At 40.4% G+C, this 27,577-nt stretch overlaps 1 protein-coding gene across 8 annotated transcripts in view; it reads right to left on the bottom strand.

Moving 5' to 3' along the window:
* The window catches only part of MACROD2 (mono-ADP ribosylhydrolase 2), an 836,889-nt gene that overhangs the window by 329,801 nt on the left and 479,511 nt on the right, over positions 1 to 27,577 (bottom strand). The window lies entirely within an intron of this gene.

Below are 27,577 nucleotides of genomic sequence, written 5' to 3'. Positions count from 1 at the left end.
ACTGTTTTACATAATCCCCCTTCCAAAACCACACGATTATACTGTGGGACTCCCTGCCACTGCAGAGGTCAGAAATAAATTCACAAGACAGTGACAGCTTTCTTGCCAATGGTTTCAATAAAGTTTGAATGTTCCTAATATAAAAAGGGAGACAGCATGTGCACCGGATTTTAAGTTTAGATGGGAGCTCTGAGAATGAGACAGAACAGGGCTCTCTTTGGAAGGCTAAAGAATCAGAAACCTCTGAAGTCATCGCAACACAGCAAGAGATGAGATCTGTGACATTCCTATGTGGAAACTGAACTGAGTGCTGACTGCTTCCCCTTCACGTTTCAATGGGACAGATACACATCCAAGTGGGCCTGCTCACTATTAGAAGAAAAAGATTACTGTGGTGCATATTCATGAAACAGTACGATGCAGCACCTCCATTATTTTGCTTTCCTTACTCTTTACTTGTGACTTCCAACTCTCAGAGCTTTCTGCAAGACCAAACCATTAACACCCAAGTCCAGCAAACGGGAGACTGCAATGCAAAGCATCAGGATGGCTCCAACTGTCCTAGTTTCAACAGGTAAAATAGTAATAAAGTGTGATTAATAAGGCAGTTAAACTGCTACGTCTTTCCGTGGTCCTTCAAAAATCATTCAGAAGTAAAGAAATGTTTCTCCCTGCCTGTAAGATCAGATTTTGAGATTTTAATGAATCTTCCAAAAATCCAATATTCCTGTCAACTGCTTTGTCACAACTTCAAAACCTTCTGTCTATCACTTTCCAACAGTCAACAAGGATTTATGCACATCTTCAAAGGCTGCCCAATCACCAATTTTGCAAGATTTCGGAGATACAGGCAGATGTAAAACAGTATATATTTGACTATGAGCATTACACCAGCCTCCCAGTTTTTTTCCACATTGTTCCAGGACAAATTAAAAGTGGTAAGATTATGAAATTTGCATTTAACTGTCAAGAAATCTAACTGCTAACGTCTTAAAAATCTTTACTAGAGCTTCCCAATAAAAACAAGAAAATTATTAAAACCGTTCTTTAAACCTGACATTTAAATTGTGTTCTCTGGCAAAAGATTAATTGTCGAAGAACATGAAATGTAATAATTATTGGAAAAAATAAGCTGTCCCACAGTAGTCACTTAAATGTAGAAAGGATTCAATTTTTCTTCTTCTAAATACAGTCTCCTCTGTTAAACCTTTCTATGCATTTTTCTAAACAACTTATGAAAGTACAAAATCACATCTGACATCCTGACAACGTCTTGAAGCATCACTTAGTCTGGGAGGATGGGGCTTTTTTATTATTATGTTATTTAAAGGCAGTAGCTTAAAAGCAAAACACCACCATCATCAGTTAGACAGAGCCTCACGTCTGTCACATCCTTTCTTACTGAGTTCTACGCCTTGTCATCATTCAAAAACTTGCCTAAACTCTACTGTACAGCGCTCCCTTAGGAGAAAGTTTCTTTCTGAAGTGTTTCCCATGTCTTTGCTTTCAAAAAGTTCCCCAGAAGATGCACGTCCTTTACAAGACTCAGTTCAGATATTTCACGTTTCCATTTCAAACACAAGTGGGTTTTCCACTCAACTTGTGAATCTGTCCTACTGCCAAGAACACACTAATCAACTTTTTTTTGTTTTCTCTTAAACCTCATTTGCTGCTATCAAGATATGCCTGTCCATGCTGCAGCTCCCCACAAGCCCCAGGCTTCTTTCTGCATCCACCAAGGTTTTCCATCTCCCAGATCACCTGTTTCTTCTGCTCCTCACCCCTCCAGCAAAAGGCAGGGAAGTGCACACATCTAAAAGCTCTTCTAGCTCGGTCTGCTTTATGTCCGCACACAGAAGAGGAAAACACTGCGTGCCCATAGGAAGCTGGCAGCAGTAAAAAGGGGAAAGTGGAATCTATGAGAGCCATAGCAAGAAACTTTTTCTGTGAGGGTTACATATTTCCAAGGAAAACATGAAAAATCAGTGGGTGGCATCGAGAGAAAAATGAAGTATTCTACTGCATTTTCCACTTTGGTAAACTTTGCTGCAAATAGAAAATAGATGGCAGGAATATCCCAAAGTATTTTTACAATGAAAGACACAAATTACCGCAATTTTCCTTTCTCTGCTGCATGTAGCGAAGGAAAAAAGAGCCTAAAATTCAATATGAAGGACCTGCAGAGGGGATTACACAGCCCTGCTTCAACTCTTCTTTCTCTAAGAAGGTAAGGAAACTTTGAGTGCATTGAAGAGAAACAACAAACAAACACCGAAATTACAACTCTATGAATCTGTAATTAACAGGGTTAACTTTCAAGCGAACATCAGAGGACAAGGCAGATAAAATAATAAGTATATGTACTCCTGACAGGCCTCACAGGACTAAATGACTTTTCTCTAAGGAAGTACATACAAGGGCTGCTCCAAAATTAAGACCTCCTATTTCATGATGCTGGCTCACAAAGTCAGAGGCAGATGTTGGTGGGATGGCAGTAGAGTCTGAACCTTCCCATCATATCCTATTAGATTTTGTTGCCATTTTACAGATGGCAGCAGAGGGGCACTCTGACAGAATGGAGTCTGACATGGAAGTGTGTATGAAGCAAAGATGGGTCACTGAATTAATCCATGCAGAACAAAATTACATCTATTGACATCCATTGATGCTCGCTGAACAATTACAGAGACCAACAAGTGGATATGAGCACACTGAGGTGGTGGGTGGTGCATTTCATCAATGGTGACAGTGGTCACCTCCACTGGTACACATTTTTATGAGTAGCATGCAGGCTCTTATTCATCACAGGTGAAAATGCACAACTAACAGTTAACTATGTTGAAAAGCATTTTGAAGCTGAGAGTTTGTTCTATGATGTAGTGTCATTGAACTCTTCCCACCTGTTATAGCTTCCCCAGAAACTACAGGAAGCATTACTTTCAGAACAACACATGTAAAAAGAAGTGCCGCTTCTCTCTAGGAACCCAACAGCCATTATATAGCTAGATCTGGGCAGAAGATTTTAATCAATCTCGAAACATTTGAGAGTGAAGTTCTTGAGAACTAAGGAAAGACAAATAATTAGATGTTAAACCCAAATCCCTTTATCGTCTCCTCCCCACCACTGAAGTCATTTGTTGGCTTACACTCCCTGCTGGGAGCAGAGCATCCCAATGCACCGCAGCAGCATCCATCTAAGAACGCTGACAGCAGTTCAGCTCAACTCCCTACTGATGACACTCAGAGCATGTTGGTTGGTAGCAACTTACCATGCTGCCTTCAGCAATAGCCACAGAATAAGGCCACGTAGAGAAACGTTTTCTGCAATCCAGTGAGTAGGGAAGCGTTTATGAAAGAAGTAAGGACGGCAATAGCAGCACAAGCAATAACAAGAGCAGAGCAAGCACGCTGGTCTTTCTAACAGCAGTGCAGTGGGGAATGCGTTCCCTGAAAGAAGTGTTAAATTGTGAAGTCTGACAGACTAGGAACACGGTCTGTCAAAAGCACAGTCTGAGAGCAGAAGCCATAACTCATAGAGAGCATCTGCAGCATCTGCATGGGTGCAATGTTTCTGATTCTGCATGTGTTTCTTGTAAAAGCCAAAGACGATTCAGCCAGAAGCCAATTCAGATGGGCACGTCACATGAGGACTCCAATACTTTTAACTGACAGAACTGAAAGCAGGCAGGAAGTTTGACCAAAGCTCAAAAGCACATCTAACAGTGGTTGGTGCAATCCAACCTTACTGAATTATTTGGGAGCGTTACAGTCCTCGAGACCGACATCTCAGGACATCAACACCTTTGCTCATTGCCTTTGGGCTCAGCAAAGCCCACCAGCAGCCACCGAGATGACATCAATAATCCAGTCACAAACCCGTGCTTCTGCAGGGACCAGAGTGCTGGGAAAAGCTACTCCAGACAGCTACCAACCAAATCCCACTGCAAACAGCTGCGGAAAGACGGCACAATAATTGACTGCTAAGGTGATGAAATGGCAGATGAAATGCTATGTTGACAAACGTAAATTAATACACATTGAAAAACATTCCTAACTTCACTTACACAACGATAAGCTGTAATTTAGCTATTAGAACTCAGAAACAAGAAACAAGAGCTCAGAGTTACGTGTAACTCTACAAAACCATCAGCTCAGTGCTTAGTGGAGATTAAAAAAGCAAACGAAGATTAAGTAAATTCATATTGCTTCATGCTTCTCCTTTTCTCTTGCTTCTCCCCAGGCTTTTGCTGTTGGCCACACTGAGAGCAGAGACTGAGGTCTGGTCTGACAAAGTAGTCATTCGGGTGCTCCTGCTATCAGAGCAGAGCAATTTGATAAAGGGGCTAAGAACTACAGCATTATTAAATCTACAAGAATTTTAATTTAGTAGCATCAACAGTAGATGGGCTATAAATGCTTTCCTGATTGTTACATATTTTATTTACAGGACAAGCCAGATGGCTCAACAAAAAAAACGATACAAATTTGGAAAGGTTTATTATTGTTTCAGGTCTCAAGAAAGCAAAATATAACGTGCTGAGTTTCAGGGTGCCCCAGCATCCTTACACTGTGCTTATTATTTCTTACCAAAATAAGAAATATACAGAAGCAACATTCCTGCTGCCAACTTGAAACAGAAGGTAATTACACAACAAATATACTGAGCTCTAATTGCAGGAGCCGTAAAACTGTTTTTTTCCCCTTTCTGAAGCCACTCAGATTTACTATTGTAAAACCAATGAATGTCCACTGTTGGATGCTGGGCATCAGGGGCACTGCAGGTGAGACGCAAGAAATAAACTGGAAGTAAAATAAAAACATGGCAAGTGAGGCAGATACTAAATCATAGTTGTAAATACCCAGTAGAAGAAAACTAAAAGATGGAGAAGGAAGTATTTAAACAACATCAACCTCCTTCACGCTTAAGAAAAGAGTTAAGTCCAACTCTAAGTACCGTGAAAATAACTTTGTCTTCTCCTGGGAGAACTGATACACAAGTGAATCCTGAAAAGAAGCAACATTTCAAAAGAGAAATTTGATCAGAAATAACTGAGCTTTCGGAAAACACCAACTCTACATCCTTAGCAGTATTTTGACTGTGAAATGATGAAGTTGCCGGAAAAATTGTTTGGCTTAATTCTAATACTAAGTGCATTTTCCTTACGCTTACCTGTTCCCCAAATATTTTATAGCAAGATATACAAGAAAATGCTTAGGAACAGTCCTCTTAGAAACACTCAGACAAGCAACTGATCTGATTAAAAACATCTCTCTTAGGAGTAGACGTTTTGTTGGTTCTTTGAAGAAAAGAAAGCCAGCAATTTAAAGATAACATGGGAAACAGTTTACAGTTATCTTTTTACAGTTGCTGCTACATTATTTGTTTGCTCAGGAATGTTTTGTTGGTTTTGGTTTTTTTTTGCTTTCAATTTTATGGCACACAAATTTCAAATTGCGAATCTGAGATTCCACTCTGTAATGTAATCAGAACAAAGACTCCACCACATCACATGGGTGTTTTGACTGGCTGTCATTTTTCCCTTCACCACATCCAAACAGACATCTCAAGAATGATAACTATAGCATATTAGGAAGCCACAGCCATCAAAACTGAACGGAAAAGAGAAACACAAAGTTAGTCCTGCAATATTGTTCAGGAAAGAAATGAAATAAAAAAAGATCATGGAAATCCTATCAAATTCTTTAACAGCAGAGCTTCTGAAAAGCTATTAGTTTTGATAATCTTCCATGAAACCACAAAACTGCATTTCTTACAGTATATGAGAAATCAAGCAGAATTGCTAGGCCGAAGCTAGTCACTCATAGAGTGTGACTAAGCTTGATTAGTTTTCTGCTGAAGTCATTTTGAGATGTACACTTTTCTTGCTAAGCAATACCGCCAGTGGATTATTAAAAATGATCGCTTAGCTGTGTTACTATTTATGAGCTCAGAAACTCCATTAAAACCTTTACTAAGCATGGAATTCGTCTAAAAGTCAAAATAATCTCAAATAGTAAAAAAAAAAAAAAAAAAAAAAAGATGCGCACCTATGAGTTGGGCCAATTTTTGAAACTTGCTTTTATTTAACAAGTTCAAACCTTCCCTTTTTTAAATTATAACAATGGCTGGCATATGATAATACTTTGGTGTCAAGGAAGGCACAGTCAGGCGCAAGCCCCTTATGTAAGTTTCATACACTACAAGACAAAGGAAACAAGTGCTCCACTCAATCACACTAGGCCAGGCTGTAAGATTTTAAAAAGGCCCACAGCTTCTTCTCATTGCTGTTTATGCACACCTGGACACCTCTGCAAAGCTGACTGCCTTTCCATGATGCAGCCAGCCAGCCAAGGCTGCATCACCAGGGTGTCTTCTAGAAGGATTTTTGCTCTTGCCATGGACACAGCCAGCAGAGCTAGGGTAATGTAACACAGCATCCCGTCAGCCTCAGCAGATGTATCTTAGGTTGGGATTTACAAGTAGACCTGACTGGAACCACTCCTTTTTGAGCACAAAAAACAGCATTCCTTAAAGAATTGATCTGGCAAGCACCACTCATTCAGGCTCATCTGGCAGACATAGCATCTGCAGAATCACTGGGAGTTAATAATGCATTCATCGACACTGAAAATTACTCAAAATTCCCTTTTCACTTATTACCCTACCTCTCTAATATGTTTTAAAATGAACGGTAATTACCACTGTGCACTGTTGTTAGGGAATGGAAAAGAAGATCAAAGCTGCTCTAAAGCAGCCACATGGTCCCATCTCCCTCTCACTCTCTGCTAAATAACAAACATGAGCTTTGATGAGATTGTCCTCAGTGGAAGCGAGGCACAGGGACAAGTCACAGTGACTTTGGACTGTTTGCTATGGAACTTACCAACACTACCACTTAGGCAAGCACAGAAGAGATTTGATGTAATCAAACTGATGAGTTAAATTCAGGACAAACGTCACCTTCCAGAATTCCTATGGACCCCTAGCAAATACAGCCCCTACCTCCAAGCTTTATCTGGTATGTTCAGCATGGTTACTGGTTGATAAGGTTTGTATCGCACCAGGGAGACGGCAAAAACCTTTCCTCAGGGAAATGTTAACGTTAAGCTCATGTGCAATTTCCAAATAAAATAAAACACGTTGTACCAAACACTCGAAGCTCCCTCCTCCCAGGTTCCTGCCACCCAGACTTCACAAGCACAAATCAAACAGGTCAGACACGAAAGCAAACCAACACACCAGCAAAACACACTGCCAGAGAAAGGCTTTAAGAAATGTTAACTGTGCTGCATATTTGCAAAATTGTAACAAAGCTGCTGCTGATGAATGGCTGTAAATATAAAAGAGTAATGGGACATTAACAAGCTCAAGAGCCCTAAACAACAACAGAAAGACTGCCTGACTAGATGCGTAAATATAGCTTAACATTGGTTTTGATTCACTGGCAATTTATGGGTCTTTTATCTTTATAAACATAATGACTAAGAGGAGCCATAAAGACAATAACTGTTAAATATGTATTACTATAAGATCTGCTACACAAAAGTTGATATATAATAAACGTTAAATGGTCAGCATGCCAAAGACAGTTAAAAAGCTTTGCAGTATCTAGAAATATGACAGAGAAATCTCTCCTCCTCACCACACATAACCTTCTGAGTGAATTAGGGCCAGACTAAATCACAGCTTCTTTGCTGAAAAGCACAGGGGGGAAAAAAAACCTTTGAAGAATGATCTCTGTGCATCACTTTGGTAGGAAAAATACATATGCCATTATAATAAAGTTTATAGAATGCAAAGCATGAATACAGCTACATATGCCACAATTTTTGAATTTCTTCTTATGCCAGTAAGTAGGGGGGCAAAGCAGATCCCATTTTCACTGTTTAATAATAAACTGCCGAAGGACAGCTCAAACAAGACACACGAAGGCAACTTATTTGCTGTCGTTTATCACATAGCAGTCTGCGTGGTCTGTTGCTTAAATCAAATTACCAGCACTATGTGAAGTACAGATCACCATTTCACACCATCACGCCAAAGCTGCCCCTACACAGGCAACTGGGGCAATGACTCACAGGCCACAAGGGGAGAGGTGATGCGTTGAGAGACAGCAATTAAGAGCTTCTAATCAGCCAGCCTGATTACTAACCTGATGATGCCTATCTAGCCTTTCTCTGAAGATGAAAAAACTGAATATCACCATCTGATGCACTTTCTACACCACGCAATTGCACAGCAAACCAATAGAACAAAACCAATTGATTGCCTACGTGATAGAGTGTTAGTCCCTTAACCTCACTCTGCTCACCTAGAAAATAAATTAAAAAGCATGGTTTCACTAACAAGTGCATGGCTTACAGGCTGGGCTTTCCTGAAGGAATAAATTGGTGCTGGTGCTGCATATCTGATTCATAGCTCTGCTCCACCTAGCTAAAGCTGGCTTAGTTTGAATTACAAACAGCGAGACTCGGTGTGTTATTCTCCCTGCAGTATTTAGCTGTCAAAGATACTGATCTAGAACATGCATTGTTATTTAGCCTTTTAAAACTTTCTATAGCTGTCCTCCCAGTGAGAAACAAGGCTTACTTTTCAGTGTTATCCCTGCAGCTCCTCACACTTCACCAGGCACTGCCTGACCAAGGGCAGCAGCTCTGTGCAGCACAGGAACACGAGGTCATCCCAACCCTCAGCAGGAGGTGGGCCCAGCTTGCTGCAAGGACACTGCCCCACCACACCAGGAGCCAAGCTCCCAGTGGCAAGGCAGGACCCCAAGAAAGACATCTTCTCTCCTGCCATCACAACACCCCCCAGAGCTCGACTTCAGAGTCATTAAGGTTGGAAAAGATCTCTCAGATCACCAAAGTCTGAGCACCAGCCCATCCTCACTAGGATGGAACTGAGGAATGGCATTCCTCGGTGCCACATCTCCACAGTTCTTGATCGCCTCCAGGGAAAAGTCCCAGCCTCCCATCCCTGCTGGAGCACCACACCCCAGCACACTCTCACACATGGCCAATGCAGCCTCTAGTGCCAATGGCACCATATTATCACCATTGCTATCAAGTTTCTCACGCCCTAAGGAATGCCAAGATGCACCAACATTGCCAGCAGCCCTTTCCTTTCAGCTTTACCTGCCAGAGCACAAGATGTGGCTATCGTGTTGCGTTGCCTATCAAACTGCAATGAAGCCACACAAATATAAAGCAACTATTTTGTTTATATATCTTCGTATCTATTCTAATCCTTCAAAGGCCTGTGAAAGGGAGAATAATTTCACAAAGAAGCAGTCCAAAAATAGACAACTTTACACAGTATTCACTGAGTACTAACATCAAGCGACTTTTTCTAACTTTTTTCCCCCCCTCTATTATAGATCTTCCATGGAAATTTTCTATTTCTTCGACACAAAAGCTGCTTCTTCCAAAGCACATAAAAAAGCTGCAACAGAAGTAACCAGGGCTTAGAGCTTCCATTACCGTGAGCGTGAAATAAAACCACTTAAGAGGCTAGGCATTATACGCTTTTTCTCTCCTTCCCTTACATCCTCTTGTTGTCCCTTGCTAAAAGCAGCAGATGAATGGAAACACTCCAGTGTCATTACATAGGAAGAGACGTCAGCTAATTTTGTGAGGAAATTCATCAGTCAGCGCTTATTGTAAACTACATTATTCAGACGTCAAGCAACCAAATTTTATATTGCAACCATATAGCCTCTCTTTGAACATTTATTTTACGAATTGCATCGGCAATGTAAGCTTTAAAAGAAATTCTCTCATACAGTCTCCCATCACAAGGCTGAAAATAGCAGCTATAGAAATTTATAAGGATTTCAGTCTCTCCGATGACTGGTGCTAACAAAACGCATAGCACACAAAATGAAATAGTTGTGTGTTCAACGAAGGCTGCAAGCTCTTTGAACAGCAAACCAACTGGGATTCGATATTATAATTCTCAATCATATAAAACAACATGATGGACAGCTCCGTCAAGCTCATTAATACTAAAGCAACTGCTGATAATTGCTCCAGGTTTCAACCTCTAATTAAAGCTAAGTGGATAGATTTGCATATAGTAAACAATGGAAGTTCCTTGCAACCACGCTCCCAGAGGTCTTATCAGCTTCACAAATACAATATCATTAAAACTTGAATGCTAATTACAGTTAATTTCTCAATGCAAATAGGAGTAATTCACTAGATATTTAGGTCTGTCTTGTTCAGACTTAGCTCTGTAGTTTATCTAAACACACCCCAGACACCTACCAAAAATAACACAACGGGAAGAACAAAACATTCCATCACTCCTTTCTCCGTCATGTTGAAGAAAACGATGTCAAATGTTATCAAAAACATACACATAAATTGAGCAAGGTAGATCAATTAGACTTTCTCCGTTTGTTCTGTTTATCTGGGTAACAACGTAAAAAGAGAAATCAACAACCCTAATTAAAAATCCGTTAGGCTAAGCTACCGCGCTCGCATTACCTTGACACGGGTAGCATTAAGACTTCTCAAAACCATCGTAGTTTCTAATGCTATCTATATAATGGCAACAACAAAAGCATGTAATCCGCGTCTGTTGAGAAAGCACAGGAGACACATTAAAGCATCTTACAATAAAACACTTCTAATGCATCTGTGATCTCTCCTTCAACCTCCTGTTGGTTATAAGAAAAAGGGCAGCAGGGGAACGAAGCAGCAGGAAACATTTTCCCCAAGAAGCTGCAGTGAGCGCTTCGTGAGCCCCAGGAGCAGGCTGAGCAGTGAGCTGAGTGTGCCAGCCCATGGGCTGGGCCCAGTACGTTGGGCAGCACTGGGTTTGCACAAGCAGCACTCGGTGAAGTGGTTGTTCCGCAAGGAATAGCCCTCCAGCATGCACTAGTTGATCCTCAGTGCGTGCCATCCAATCAGCTCAGGCTCTTCCTGTACATCTCTTTGGAGAACTCTGGGATTTTCTCCTAGCTGCCTCATTTCACATCTCCACATGGACCAAAGTGCAAGTTTCTAGCAGGGAGTGACGAGCTGCCTAAGAACAACTCATCTGTAGCTGCTGTAAAAATACCGGTACAGCACTGACAACGTGACAACATGGCTAATTACTGATGCTGGCTGTACCAGAGGAAAGTTACCGTTTTCTTCCCACTGCTATGAAGGCTGCATTAATGAGTCAGGTTATGATTTCCACTGACAGTCCCTACTATTTTTACATGCATCCCTGCAGACTTGCACACTCCTCCAGCCCGCACCAGTTCAGTAACAGCTGGAAAGTGAGTAATCAGGATTCAGCAGTGCCTGTTTCCCAACAGCCACGTGTTACCTGGGGAGGTGTGTAAGTGAATCACGGCCCCCTACACAGCCGGCGGGGCCCCCAAAGGCATCCCACTGCTACAAAGCCTGGAGCCTCCTCCCCTGTTGTCCCAGCCCACTTCTGTCCACATCAGCCCACCTGCTTTTCCAAAGGAAAAAATAATTCTTCAAGTAGTAGCATGAGAATCTTCACCTTATCAAGCATAGCTGACTTTCTCCCCTTTCCTTTCAGAGATCCTTCATTTTTCTTCTAGCTAGCTGCTCATCTCAGCCTTTCTTCTACTAGCTGCTCATCCCAGCCCTTCTCATAGAGGCTGCAACCTCGAGCTCACCTCCCAGAGCTTCTCCCAGACTATCCAAGCTTGGGTTTTATCCTGAATGCATTTAAAAAAAAAAGAAAGAAAAGAAAAAGAAATCCAACACTTGCTATCTAAGGTACTGTGATTCAAACCACCTTCTGCAATCAGATCATTTGGCTAATCTGATAACCTAATATTTTATTTCTATCATCTTAACTTTCACTCCTGATCCATCAATGATACCGTAATCAGAGTTCTTTTAGACATCAGTTCCTTTTAGCTTGCCTTTTTCCAAGCTGGACCTGACTACAGGACTGCTCTCCCAAGCTCGGTGTGCCAAGGCTTTTGCACTCGCTCAGTTAGGCAGGACACCAAGAACGTGCTTCCTCCATAAAGCTCTCACACACTGGCATGTCAACCAAATGTATATGCTGTTTCAGTAATGAAAAACGTTAAAACCTTAAAGTTAAAAGTTAAGGCAAGCAAAATAAAGCAAACAAAGTCAGTCTTGGCTCTCTGTGTGCTCTGTATTACCTGCTGCAGTTTATGGCTCTGGAATCTGAGTCCAACACTTCTCTGCAGACTCAGTATCACGCCAGCTAAGGCAGTGTTATTCCTGCATTTGCCCTCAGTACACATCTAATTATTAGCAAGTCCTTCACTGCTGTGGCTTTGTCTATCATTGCTGCTTACGGCAAAAACTGCCTATTAGATTTCAAAGTATACCAGCATTTTTGTCTTTTAAATTATTACTTTCTTTAAGCCTTTAATCATTTTTGTTACATGGAACTGATTGGAAGTGAGGACCCTCAGCTTCAATAATCACAGTTAAATGGCTGGCAGCAACAGCTGAGCACTTCTGCAGCGAAACCCCAAGTACACGATGGCTCCTGTCACATTCAAATAAAAATGTATAAAAACACCTCAGAAATCTTTTTGCAGAGACTTCAGATTTTGATGCTTTTTTACCACGGATCACTGACTCAGCTCTGATCATTTTCACTGATGCTGTTTTCTGACATTAAGTTGGTGATGCGTGATGTACCAGAACCTTTACCGAGCTTTTCCTTCTCCAATTTGTGATTTGATTCATTAATTAATTATTGATTGCTGTCATTATGCCAGCTGAAGACATTCTGTTGAAAGAGTTTACATTCATACTCAAAGATTTACTCCAGGCGTACAACATGGGAGCTCAATTTCAGTCCCTTCGGCACAGTCCAAATTTTCATCCACGACAACTAGGAAAAACCACACATACCATCAGTCTATTTGGAAGTCAGTCAAGCAATTTCACATTTTTGTTCCTGAGAAAACAAACATTTCCATTGTGTTCAAGAGCCCTTGAAAGGTTTTACTTCTCCTGATAGTATCTCAGAAGAGGTTAGTATATAACTGCAGGCCTGCTCTTCACCATTAAGAGAGCCTGCTGCATTAAAGGGGTTTGATTTATTTATGCAATATATCAGAACAATGTATTCTGAAGGAACTTAACACACTAGAAACATGCTAGAAGAAGCTAGGAAATAATAGCAAACTGGCTCACTACACACATACCTTTTCCCTACAGATTTCATGCATTAGAAATCTTACCAATGGAAATCCATTCTTACTTCAGAATTAACTATCAATTGACACAAACTTAGCACGGTGGCCCTCAATCTAATCTGTGCAGGACAGCGCTTTCCTTGATGCCCACAGAGCCCACAGGATTTATGTGAGGATTTCCTGGACCTTCCAAAGAAAAAGAAGAAGAGTTCAAGAAGCACAGAAGGTTTCCAGTTTGGGGGAAAGGCTTGGACATATATTAACATCTTTTTTTCTTTGATACAAAGCAGTTCCTTCTGCTAACAGCAAGTCCTTAGGATATTAATAGCACCATTAGTGCTTACTAATTATCGGAGAAGCACTTAATCATGGTCAGCAGCCATTTCTCTGTAACCAAATCCATCCTCTTTGCAAACCAGCAAAGACAAGACATGGAAACATCTCAAGCATGGTGACAACCTTTCTACTGGCTCACTCCCCCACGGGCCTTGCTCCCAGCACGTCCCAAGTTGAAAAACATGAAGCACCCAGCAGCAGTTTGCTAGGGGCGGTTTAATTACACGTTACCACCTGCACACCCATAACAATACATGGAACCATCACACAGCCAATGCATCAAATTAGCTTTTCTAGGAAGTCTCCAGCCTCCCCAGCACAGGCCACACACCCCACTGTACCTCTGAAGAGCTGAGCATCTGCTTGCAATCAACCCTCCGCAAGCATTCATACCATTTGAGACTCGCCCTAGGTCTTCCAAACTTATCTTTTTAAGCTCTTCCCCAATGAGTCTTATGTTGCATCCGCTCCTGAGTGTTTCTGCCTGCTCGCTATGCTGCTTCGGATGTCAAAGCTGAAATATGTACTGTCCACAAGTCAGAATAAGGACAAGGGAGTCATCTTTAACGAACAAAATCTGCTCAAACTATCCAATGTTTTATTTGGCTGGAAATGTCTTTGTTAAGTCCAGGTTGTTATTTAAGTACTAGTGAGAATTTAACTTTCTATTTTATACTCCACAGCCTTTTTTTAGAGCCTGTCATTTAACTAAAACCTCCCCAACACCTGTGTAGCATTCAATTATTCTCCCCAGACTACCTCATAAAGACATGCAAGGTGCACACATTTCTTTTCTAAACCACCTCAGCTCTCCCTCCTCTGGCAGGGCTCCATTCAAGGGATCCAGCAGAACATCACTGTGTAAAGTGATGCGTCGTATATTTATCCAAAGAAGTCCTACACTCAGGAAAAATGCAAGGGCTGGTTTTCTTAACAAGGAGATAATGGAGAAAAATGGTCTCATTTACTTAAAGTACAGCTGCACTGCAATGGAAAGGGAGGATGATAAATCACACTAACACACAGCTCAGGTGGCACGGCTACGACAGAGCTCTTTTTGGTCTGGGTTCTCAAATATAAAGGCTGAAAAGGCGGATTTCACAGCTGGAATCAACTCTGGGCACCACCACCAGTCTGGAAAGGCTCTGTGAGCTTTTCTATCTAGCTGAAACATGCTAACTATCTCTGGAGTCCCAAGGACATCTGCACCTGAATTTATGGTAGGTGGTAGGAGAAACAGGAGCGCTGCAACCCGTGCAGAAACACATTCATCTCAGATTGCTTTAAGTAGTTATCAAAAAATCAGTTATTCTCGGACCAGGTTGAGAAAATACTGCCACAAATTATTTCTTTTGTCTCTGGTCGTCCTCAAAATAAGAATGAAAATGCTGCATTACGCCTTCCAAAAAACAACTGCTATTTGGGCCGAATTCGTGACAAAAAGGTAAAACAGCCCCCATTCCCTTTCAAAACAAGACGACTGTAAGTGAAGGAACCACACAGCAACAGAAGTATGCACAACAAACGGTTGTGCTCATTTTATTAAAACACTGATTGTGAGCAAGATGAATCCAAGTCAGCAGTGCAGCGGGTGATTGGGTTCAGCATCCTTAAATTTACCACGTGCCTCAGCCCTAACATCTGCTGCAGTCACACCAGCAGCAGGGCCTGTCATGAACATCAATAGCTTCTAAAGGGGAAATACTAAAATGAAACAATTGATATGAGGGTTGCTCCAAAAGTAATGCCTCCTATGTCAACTCCTGGCTCAACATCGGAGGTGGATGTTGGTGGGATGGCAATAGTGGTTGACCCTTCTCACCAATTTCCCATTACATGTTGCTGCCATGTAACAGGTGGCAGCAGAGGGGCACTCTAACAGAATGGCACCTGACATGGAAGTGCATATGAAACAAAGGGGTGTCATCAACTTCCCCCATGCAGAAAAAAATCACAGCTGTTAACATTCATAGATGCTTGCTGAAAAATTACAGAGATCAAACAGTGGATGTGAGCACAATGAGGGGTGGGTGGTGCATTTCAGCAGTGGTGACAGTGGTCACCTCCACTGAGCAGAATTTTATGAGCCTGGAATGCAGGTTCTTGCTCATCACTAGCAAGAATGCACAGCTAATGGTGGTGACTGTTAAAAACCACTGCTTTACAGCTGAGAACTTGCTCTATCAAATAGCGTTACTGTGTTCTTTGTATTTGTTGTACTTTCCATGGAAATAAGTGAGACATCACCGTTGGAGCAATCTCTGTACATCCTTTTACACTGCAGCTTCAGTTATTTGAATGAACCCACATCAGACAGCATTGCTACCTTGCAGTTTTTTAGTAATATATTTATCAGACTGCCAAACTGTTGGTGGGCTAAGGAAATATTTTTATGACTCCTATTTGTTTTTTGTTGGTTATTTTTTTAGCAGATTTTTTTTTTCCTTTTGATATCTGGATATAGTACTACAGGCTTGCTTGCTTTCCTAAGAACAGAGGGAGCTGCATGTTCTAAATTGGTGAACTATAAACAGTCAGGTATTAATATTGCATCAAAAATGCAGCTTCTATGCCTCCGTTGGCATCTCCATGCTGGGATCAAGAAGAAAAGAAAAAAAAGCATGAGATAAATAAGAAAATCTTTATGCATCCACTGATTTAGTTAGGATAGGATACACACCTTAACTTCTATATAGTGCAGCACTCTGGTTCAACTCAGCATCTGTCAAAGCCCCTTGGTAATTCTGCCAAGGATTGAACAGGGGTAATAATGAGAACATGTGAAAATACAGAACAAAAGGAAGATGGAGAGAGATGAGGGAAATGGATAAATATCCTACAGAATTTAACATTATAGAACACATTGTGAGGGATCAAAGAAGGGCAGCATGTAAATACTTAAAAGGAACAAAGCTACAGGCAATAACACACACAATGATTCAAGACTCCAGTAAGAAATAATATGATGTTTTGAACAGTCTGTTAAAGAAAGCAAACATGGTACCACAGTAAGTAAACAAGGGAATTAGAAAGCAAGGGAGACATTAATTCAGTGGGAAGAAAGAAAAATTGCCTGTTTGAAGACTTGTATTTGTCTTGAGCTTGTCCTTGCTGCCGAACTTTGTCCTGGTGTATTTGAGAATGGAAGAACAGATAAGAAAAGGTCAAACAGGAATGTCTGTGACTAGCAGCTGTATGAAGAAACACTCTGCATCTTTGGTTTCAAGAAACAAAATAGTGATGCACGGTGATCCAGTCGGCAAAGCTGCACAGGAAAAGACAGAAAATACTGAGTGTGAAGAGGCTGCATTAGTACAGCACTGCCTACTTACAAGCTGTGAGGACCAGCCTGACCATCAGAACTATGGCAGTAAAACCATGTGCACAAAGTATGGCTGTCTCTGCCATACTACTCAAGAAGGGATTAATTCCTCACAAAAGTAATAACAGCAAGTGATAGATGTGAAGACTTGTTGAGCTTGGAGTTTTCCTTTTCTTTGCAGGAAACAAAACCAACAATGGCTGAAAGATCTGCACCATATTAATGAAGGCACAGTAGCAAGATAAAATGTTCTAATAGAACACACTAATGGATAACTCTGCCCCAACACCATCCATGCCTTTTGTCCAAATCACATTACTTGCCAGGTTATTTGTTTTCATACCATGTCTGCTCCTCTTCTGCAAATGCACAGCTGTGTGCAATAGATGCAGGTAGAGATTTAAACAGTAAGGATTTACCCACATAGCATATGGAAGAGAAAGCTCAGAAGGGTGTGATAATGCAATAAAAGCAAACAACCCTGAAACAGCCAGCAAAAAGCTGACTTTTTCCATAGAAAATGACCTGCAATGTAATATTTTCTATATTTCAATCTGAAAAGAGTATTGGTGCCTTATTAAAAATTATTATTCAAAGCTCAAGTGAGCTGTAGTCTACAGCAATATAGACATAGAGTTTTCATTTAGGTAAATTAACTTTTTAGAAGCAAAAGAGATAAGAGAAAAATAAATAATTTCTTTACCTGTAATTACCCCAATTTAAAAAAATCCTCCCTTTTTCCTGAGGAAAGCCTCAGGAAATGATGTGCCAATACCACCTTTTTAGCATAGTTTCTTTTGCCATAAATACTGAAATTGTTCCATTTGCTTTTGCGAGGTAAGCATGAAACCCTAATTGGCAGGCAGAATTTGTTAGCTCAGCTTTGAAATAAAAAAATAAGGCTATTTAAACTGTTCACACTTCAATATGGACTTCGTGCACTTCATACTTGGGTGAGAACAATTATACACATAGATGTTCCATCACTATACAATATGATGGATCAGGCTTATTACTTCAGTTAGATTATTCAAATTGCATTGGTTTTACACTGCAAAGGCTTTAAAAAGTAACATGACATCATCACAACTTGTTAAACAACTCTCAGGTAACAGTATAATTTTTGCAGCCAACTACTGATTATAGTTATTTCTTTATAGGTAGCTAAGAAATAACAAATCGCTTCTGTACAACACATGTAGTTCCAAGTGACCATTAGCCATATGGAGAAAATACATTTAATGAGTTGGCAAATAAGGCTGATGAAAGAATGCCCCTTCTGTTTATTTTTTTAAGATCTAATTCCCAGTATCTTTATATTTTGATTTCCAACAGATATTATGCTCTAATATAATGTTTTAACCTAGTTAAGTAGCTCCCGTCTGATAGATCAAATCATTTCCACTTTTAATTTTGCAGTTCTTTGCTTTATATAAGCTATGTAAATATCATAATGTTCCAAATAATCCTTATTTTTTTTTTCCAATATGCCATTTGAAAATGGACCAACTTTGGGGAAAAAGACCGATAGAAATACTAGATTATTGTTCTCTTTGTACAGACAAGTGAAAGCAATGTTTAAATAAAACAACACACGGCCTGTACAGAAGAGTCTCAAAGTTACCAGATGAAAAATGCCAAGTGACAGGAACCTTGTGAGCACCACGCAGTGCTAAAATGCAACATCACACATTCTTTTCCTCGTCATTAAGTTGAGGAGAAAAAAGTCTGATAGTGGCAAGTCACGATCTGCCAGGCAGTCCCTCAGACATCTGTAGGCATCACAGAAGTACCTGCGGCAGGAAAGCCTGTGAATAAGCAATTTTTATTCCCCCTGCATTCCTGCTGGAGTGTCACTGCGGTCCATTTCAAAGAATTTGACCCTGTTGCAACCATAACTTTGTATTACTGCTCTTCCTGTGAATCCCACGAGTCTTAACAGGGATTACACCTTCAGAATGTCCTTTTACAGCATAGACGAGCCTTATGAAGAAGCCTACAGACTGCAAACAAGGTGACAGGGAAGGTGTCAGTGGAGAGGAGCGAAATGATGGCTTTCTATGTCTGATGGCCACAGCTTTGAGCTTTGTTAGAAGTTCTTATACACCATCACCTTTGTCTATGAATCTCCATTACGAGAACACGCTATTCAAGTGAGGACAAACTTCATGATTCCTGACAGCTGAGATCTGCATGCAAAGAAGTATCCCTCCTTCCTATTTTATTACTTTTCTTTTTTTTTTCTTTTCTCCTTTTCAATCAAAATGAAGATTTTCTAGTACACTTTCCTCTGGACAAACATAAATCATCTTCCCTGCACCTTATAATGTATGCTTTCCAGCAATCCCTAGGTTTTATGAGCTGTCTCTGGAATCTAGCATCTTGGTCCATTGCCTAACAGATTTGTCCTTCGTCCTTCCTTAATGAGACAGGTCATTATCAAGCACATAGACACATTTCTAGAAAGTTCCAATCTTTTAAGTGCAAGATTTCTATGGGGTGAAGGCTGAATTATCACAGTTTAAACCCATGACAGATGCAAACCTACAAAATACATTCCTTGACAAGCCATTTTCTTTTTATTCCTCAAGTTCAGTTTGAGATGTGTATTCAGTGTTTCATTAAACCAAACCAAAACAACTTTTCTCCCTCTTCTCCACTACAAAATCACCACATTATAGAGCAGCTACATCATCACAGAACAACAAAACGGACCATCATGACTTCCTCATAACACAGCCTTCTTATTAAAGCAGTGCTGAAACAAAATAAATCTGCGGCCTCCAAGGAAATGTACACTGAATGTATAACCAACTGTACAATGGTAGAAGCAACATTTAAGTGTATTATTTTTCAAAAAAGTGTACACAAGCCTCAATGTTATTACATGCGCTATATGCACACCCTAAGCTAGTTATCTCCTTGGTGCCTGTAGAAAAGTCTCCATGGTGAGCAAAAAGGGTAGCCAGATAACAGGAATTGCATAAATCAAAGGCATTTATCTCAACAGAAAAACCATTCCCAGCAACTCCCTAGCAAGACAGAAGAAACAAACTGGCAAGGAAACAAATGAACAAAAAAAAAATGTGCAAAAGTTTTAAAGGAATTCTGCTGGTTTACAACATAAACTTACTCTTATTCTGCATTGCACAGCCAGATTCTATCTGGGCTAGGTTATCTGCTGATTTCCATGAGGCTGCAACAGCCTTGCTGCTGGAGCTCATTCTTTTGGTGTTTAACAGTGGTTAATACATTAAGAGCCTGAGGATAAATAAATTGTAAAAGATCACCAACACGCAGCCCTTTTGTTAGGAAAGCAGACCTTCAGCCCAGCTGGACACACTGCTCTGCAAGATGCCTGGATGATCACAGATCATTTATGTAGGTTGTAAGTAGAACGCTTTTGAAGATACCTGTCTATGATTCCTTTTGATTTATCAGCAAAGGCAGGATGCAGTTAGAGAGCACCAGCACGCACCAAAATGCAATCCTTTACTTTGACCCACCTAGAGTCCTAGACACCTAGAACATGACAGGTCACTCTTCTAACCCCAGGGATGACTTCAAATCATCAGGCCTTTTCCCATTTCAGACCCAAAGACACTATACACATTTGCAAGGGATAGCAGCTCCAGCTCTGGTACATGCATTTGGCAAGACTCAGCTCTACTAGAAATCATGCAAGACTGTAAGGAATATTAGATGCATCCCTTCAAAATACAGACTTCTTGGGGAATATATTTATCTAGCTTACTCTTCATAGCAGCCACAGATGGAGCCATAATTTCCTTAAACAACTTTACCAGTGCTTTACAATTACTCAACTTCCAACCTGAAACTCCATTCCTATAAATTCGTACTGTTCCTTCTTGTCCTACCTGTAGACAGATAGTCTTTAACTTTTAAACTTTTCATAGGGTTTTATGCATGTTTTTTAAAATCTGTCTTCTCACCTTTAGACTTCTATTCTCTAGACCATAAATTCATTCTTTTGCTAATTTTGATGCTTTTTTCCAGTTTCCTAATAATCTCTGGCTGAAAAACTGGGTGTGCTGGTCTAATTTACTACAGTACAGCACCTAGAGACCCTACTAAGTCTCACTCATTGAAGTCTCAGACAACAGCTACTCCTCTCTTGGTTTTCCCCAAAGCATTACTCACGAGCAACAAACAACGAGCCACAAAGCCCAGTTTATTTTCTGAGGAACCTCTGCCTAGGGCTACACTCATTCCATAACCTTTCTTAGCTGAATAAGTATTTCTGTTTAGGTGTGAGAAATAACACTTGATCTCACTGAACTGAATTCCATCTCATTTAGTGAAATCCTTATTGATCACAATCCTGTTTCTCAAATCTGCCAAGATCATTTCGGTACAAATCTTTGGGAGAACATGGAACAACTGACAGCTCATTCACTTGGGCTTTAACTCAATTATGACCAGCTGTAGCAATTCCTACACCTAAAAGAAAAGATCACAATATCCTGAACTGATGCAGATGTATAAAGCAGAATTGGTTATTATGACCAGTTAAAAATCAATTCAGCAGCTTCAATTATTAAAGAGATTATCTGAAAAAATAACTAAGAGGAGAAAAAAGTAAATAAAAAATGAAGGGAGGTCTAAATTGTTTGAAAATGTAGGGTTAGTCTTACTGTGGCTTATGAGTTAAGTGTTTTAAAAAAAAGTGGATTTATGATGCTGCAGTTTTCCACCAAAACAGTTCTTGTGATTGATGGATATGAATCTGCATAGGCTGTTCTGGAAGTAATGCCTCCTATTAAATTCCACGGAAACTACAACAGATACAAATAAGACAATGACACTATTTCATACAGAAAATTCTCAGCTAAAAACACACTATTTTCAACATAGTGACCATCATTAGCGATGCATTACTAATAGTAATGACTAAGAGTCTATATGCCTTGCTTTCAAAAACCTGCACCAGTGGAGGTGACCCACTGTCACTATCACCACTTGTGAAACGCAACACCCACCATCTCCCCGTGCTCACAGCCACCGCCTGGTCTCCAGAAATGGCCAGCAAGCAGTGGGTGCCATTTTTTCCATGTGAAGGAATTTGATGCCACACCTTCGCTTCTCATGCACTTCCATGTCAGACATCAGTCTATCATCCCGTCTGGTGCCGTCTGTCACACAGCAACAAAATGGAATGGAATATTGGTTGGAAGGTTCAGCCTCTACTGCCATCCCACCAACATCCCCCTCTGACTTTATAGGCCAACATAATGACACAGGAGGTACTACTTTCGGAGCAGCCCATGTACATCAGAAAAACAGACAAATCAACCTGAGGAATTTCAAACTTAACTTATTGCCATGGTAACACACCAAGCAGAAGGCAAGTTCCTTATAATAAGACGACAAAACTTGATTTTTCCCTAAAGCGTAACTCTGCATCATGAGAGAGAGGTACAGACAATGCTGTAAAGCAGTCTATTAGACTGATACTTTATTGTACACCATTCCAAGTACCTTCTAACAATTCAAGTACAATTCCTATTTGAATACTTTTATAGTTCACAGAAAGAGGGAAAGAGGGACTGAGAACACTCAAGGTTCACAACTGATATTAAAAGTTTAAGACTATGGATTCTGATAGAAGATTTTGACATTACAGTGACTACACGTCTCCGTTGAAAGGAAGCTCAAAGCTACAGTGCGCCCTTACCAGAAGAACAACTTCCTTGCAGCAGTAAATACAGATACCAAGATTATTACCACATAACTGCAAAGTATTTAAAAATCCTTGATTATAGATGGGGACAAATATGTAAGGCAATTAAAAAGGTAGTTTGGTTATTTTTGCTGCGCTGTAAACTGATAAGTGGCAGGTACCTTCCTTAATATATTTTTATGCAATCTTCTGAATAATAAATAGGTTGTGCTTCTGTACAGACATGTTATTGCAAAGAGAATGGGGACATTTGGGGGTTTTGGTGGTATTTTTTTTCTTTTACACAAAAGCACGCTAATCTAGCAAGGCTGAGCTCAGGCAACACTGAGCTCTTCTCAGTTTGACTCTAGGGATCTAATAGGAAAACATCTGTATTTGGTATTTAACCCTGTCAGTGTACTTGCTGGTGGCAAGCAGGTCTATTCTGGCAGCTCATGAAGCCGCGTTCTTTAGGATTTCCTCTCACTCCCACACTAGCCATAACTCTCCCCTTAGGAAGAGGCCAAAGAGTGTGGTCTAAGTCCTTGTTAAAGCTTTACAGTTCACCCTTGGCAACAGGAAGTGATCCTGAAAATTGCACTGCTGGTCCCAGTTCCGTAGAGCTACAGCCTGCAGTACAGTTCCTTGTTTCAGCACTGGGGCAGAGGAAGCCCCCTGCCTTCTGGTGAAGACCAGCACTGCCTTTTTCTGCAAACGTGCTGATCCCAACCTCAATAATCCACAGCGTTATTTTAGATTTGGTTTTCAGTAAAGCTGAGCAAATTACAGCTTCCACCAACCTCAAGTGAAGTTTTTCAATAACAAGAAAAGCCTGAATGAAGTACGTGGCAGGGGAGTGCCCCATGTAAAGAAGAGTTCCAGGATACTGAATGGCTTCGAAGCAGCATATGCAAAGCTCAGCAGAGCAGAAGGTCCTCCAGCAAAGTCAGAACACATCAGGTAAATAATCTCAAACAACGTGTAAACATCAGGCCAATTTAATCCTTGAGAATAGTGACCAGCTCCCCTGGTCTGCCCAGTAAGCTTGCAGTTAACTGGCAAGATTCCTACTTAGGAAACAGAAACAAGCAATGAAAAAATCATCTGTTGGAATATTTTTTACCTCTGCTCTTTTCAGTGAAGATTTGGTGCCTGTAACATCTTCCCAGTGAATCAGACAGTGGAGATGTAATTGATGCAGGACAGCATCTGCTAGTAATGCCTTAGGTAGACCAACAATAAGAAGATATTATTCTGTGCATTTAAAAATCAATTTGCCTACATGCCAACTATTTATTTCTAAAATAAACGCCTTGTATGACCTTAAATAATTTTTTCCCCACTAAATTGTAACAACGTAAGTGGAGCTACACAGAAACAATACTGTAAGTATCCCCTTCACCGGGGTGCTGTGTACATGATAGACTCATCCAACACAAAAGGTTCATCCATTGCTGAAGAGACATAAACAGAAAACAGCACAAGTACCCTACAGTGGGCACAGCTACACCAACAGGCACAGATGAGAAAGCAATGCATGTTTTTGGGACAAGCAGATAATGATTACAAACTTTGGTAATCAAAAAGCTAGATGTAATAGCTGACCTAATAGAGACTAAAAAAAGCTGATGTGACACTGGAAATATCACATGGAACATAAAAGAGGCAGGAGACAAATGTCAGGGGCTGTTTGATTTCTCTCTCAACAATTCCATGGACGATCAAATTTGATCCTGACGTTCCTCTGCCATAATGGCTATGCAAATTCTTGCCCATGGCTGGACTGCTGGTGAATTATGAACTTTGGCAATCATGCTGGCATTTCATTATATTCCCTCATCTCATTTCTGCTTTTACCCATCACAGGTTTTTATAATGCAGATACCAACATTTTCAGATGAGATTTCAGCACTCCCCAAGAGTTAACAAAGTTGCTCTGATCCACGCCTGGAAATCTTGGATGCAAACAACACAAATTAGCATCAGCTACACCAGTTAGCTGTCATTTTGTCATGCACACAATGAGATTCTTCTCTCCCTCCTCTACCATAGCAGTGCATTTGCACTGTTCATTGAGATCATGGTAAGGATCTTCCTCAGATGTAAATACATGCCTACACACACATAAACACACACGTCAGTTAGTTCTGAGCTACTCATCTTATTCCTGGTCTCCCCAGCCTGTTTGGAACAAAAACGACCACATCTGTGGCATCCATCAATTCTCTGTAGGCAGCTCAATCATATATAATAGCGAAACAAAACAATTCACTCTAAGTGTATCTAATTTGAGGCTTATTATTCAAGACCATTTCCTCATTAGGCTAGTTTTCCAGTACTCTTCTCCCTTTGACTGTCTGTGAACTGGGTTATTCTTCCACCCCATACGCTATCACGACTTTTCCTATTCTGAGCTCTTCTGTATCTGCCAGCTCTGGTTCTGACCCATCTTCCACTGAAAGTGAAGGGAGTTTCCCTTCTGGTGCTGTAGAGAATGCTAGATGAGGTTCTATTTGCACTCTCTGTAATCAATTGTCATCATATATCTCTGTCCTTTTCTAGTGTTTGCAACGCTGCCTAATGTAGCATCATTTGTAAATGTAATTAATGAGCTGTTTATGTACTCTTCAAAAATCATTAATAAAGATGTTAAATTAAACTGTGCTTAGCGGTGCACCCTAAGTCACCTTGCACACTTCTGTCCAACTTGATACATTGCCATTCATCACAACTTCTCATTCATAATGCCTCCAGCAATTGTAAATCCTATGACATGACTCACATTCAAAACAATCTGAATATATATATATTTTTAACTATTTTTGCATGTCTTCCTAGACTTGCTGTCTTTTTCTGTTTCAAAAATGTTCACCTTTTCTTCTCCCTTCTTTCTCCACTTGCTACAGCTGCAAGGCTTTCAAATTTAGCTAATTCTTTTACCATACCAGGGCTTGCTATCACCAATACCTACTTATGCCAAAAGCAACTGTTTTTAATCAGTACCTAGTTCAAAAAATTTTTAGTTTCCTCTTGCCTACTCACGTGCATTGCATTCTACGAAGCAACCAATGTTTGCCATCAATGAGCACTGCTGGTCTTTTCTTCCTTATTTTCTGTGGGCAATCATCTATTTCCCCCCTCAGTTCCCTATTGCAAATACATCTGTTGTCACAATCCAGTCCACGTTTTTATGTTGCTTACTTGAGTCATAAGTACTCCTGCACTCTCTACAAGCACCAAAAATCTGTAGGGTTTTGTGTTGTTGGTTGTTTTTTTTTTTTCCCCTCCATTTCCATTCCCTACCAACTATGTCTACTGTATATTGGATCTTGTAAAACCCGATTGCACTTTGTATTCCTCTCTTCTGACTTGCAGTAATCTACTGCTCCTTAATTGAATGAATTATACATCTTACTTTGCTCCAGGCTTGATTTGTTCATTAGGGTAGACCTTCAAGTAGCCTTCACTCCCCAAAGCATTGCTGAAATCACTAGACTTGAGGCTTTTCAGAACAGTTCACAATCAGTCATGTGGACTTTAAAATCTATATTGCTTGCTAAGCTTCTTAATGCTGGTATGAATGAATGGCTCTTGGCTCCTGCTCAGCTTGTGCAGCTGTGTCCTGCCATTCTGGGTGATGGGTTTTTTGTTGTTTGTTTTTATCTTGAACAGGTGCAGCTCCTAACCAGCAAGGAAATCATCCATGGATAGTTTCTCTCATGGTCATTTTTTCCTCCTAGAATACCAAGCTATTATTTGTGAAATGCATGAAACCCACGAGCAGATCACCTCTTTGTTATTTCATTCACATACAAAGCTACCACCTAGAATGTCCACAAATTACTGAAGCACTACAGATACGAGCATTGCTAGTGATGACCAATGCCTACTGCAAATTTTCCTTTCTTACATTTCAACATTTTCTTTTTCCACACCACTTATTTTTATTTTTTTCCTTTTTTTTCCTTCACTGATCTGAATGGCCCAGCAGCAGTATGTAATTGCCCAAAGGCAGGAACAAGAATGTACATGGGCACAACAGCACCAAAACCTTACTGCCTCCAATGACGGGAATCACAGCAGGACCTTAATGCCTCTGCATGTATAAACAGTCCTGGAGGAGAGTTGAAAACATCCTCAGAGGTTGCTTTCACTTCTAATTTATGTGCATAGTATTAAAAGTAAAATAAAAATCGTAATCGATTAACTGCTATTTGGTGTCACCTCTCCTTGGTGGCTGCATAATAACAAAGAAGGCTCATTGGACAAAATGTGGCAAGTACATAAAGGACGTTTTTAGCAGCCATATTTACCCATTTTTGTCTCAATATGCTACACATAACTCAGCCTACAAGTCCTGCATCTCCCATCTCCTCAAAAAGAGGTGCAAAGTCATGCTGCTCATGTGATAACTTCCCTCTCCTTTACACACTTAGGGAATGTATGGCTATCCAGAATGAACGTTTCAGCTGCTACAGTTGGAGCTACAGAATCCAAACTGCAGAGCTGGAGAGTAAACAGAGCTGTGGACAGGGGAAAAAAAAAAAAAGACTCCATCCTACAGAACACAAGAGTAACGACTGCTGAAAGGAATACTGTCCCAAGTGTCTAAGTGTGTGCCTTCAGCATGCCCATCCATACACAGCAGCCACCTGCCCTTTGGACAGACAAGGGAATTAATCCAGAACCCCTATAGCAAATAGCTTAAATCATTATAAAGGGAATTAAGCAGTCCTAGATCTGTAACTACTCAAATCCTCACTGGATTGGTGCAAAAATGTGATTTATAACCCACTCTTAGCAGCAGATTTGAAAGATAGTAGAGTTCATTTAAATTAACCTAATGATGCTTTGCTAGAGAATATTCCTTGTGCACAAGTAATCTGAACTTGAGTGTCTGGTATTTGTGCCACCAGAGAAAAATCAAAACCTCATATCACTAGATCAATATTAGATGAATATATAGAACATCAGAATCTTTCTTCCTGGGTAAAATCTAGTCTTTCTGAAATAAGCTGTACATCACTCCAATAATTACCTACAGACTGAATACATTATCAACAGCAAAGTTCTAAAATCCAC

Source organism: Phasianus colchicus, chromosome 2 (assembly GCF_987193195.1).
Source record: "Phasianus colchicus chromosome 2, bPhaCol1.hap1.1, whole genome shotgun sequence".
Lineage (NCBI taxonomy): Eukaryota > Metazoa > Chordata > Aves > Galliformes > Phasianidae > Phasianus > Phasianus colchicus.
This window is presented reverse-complemented; position numbering and strand designations above follow the sequence as displayed.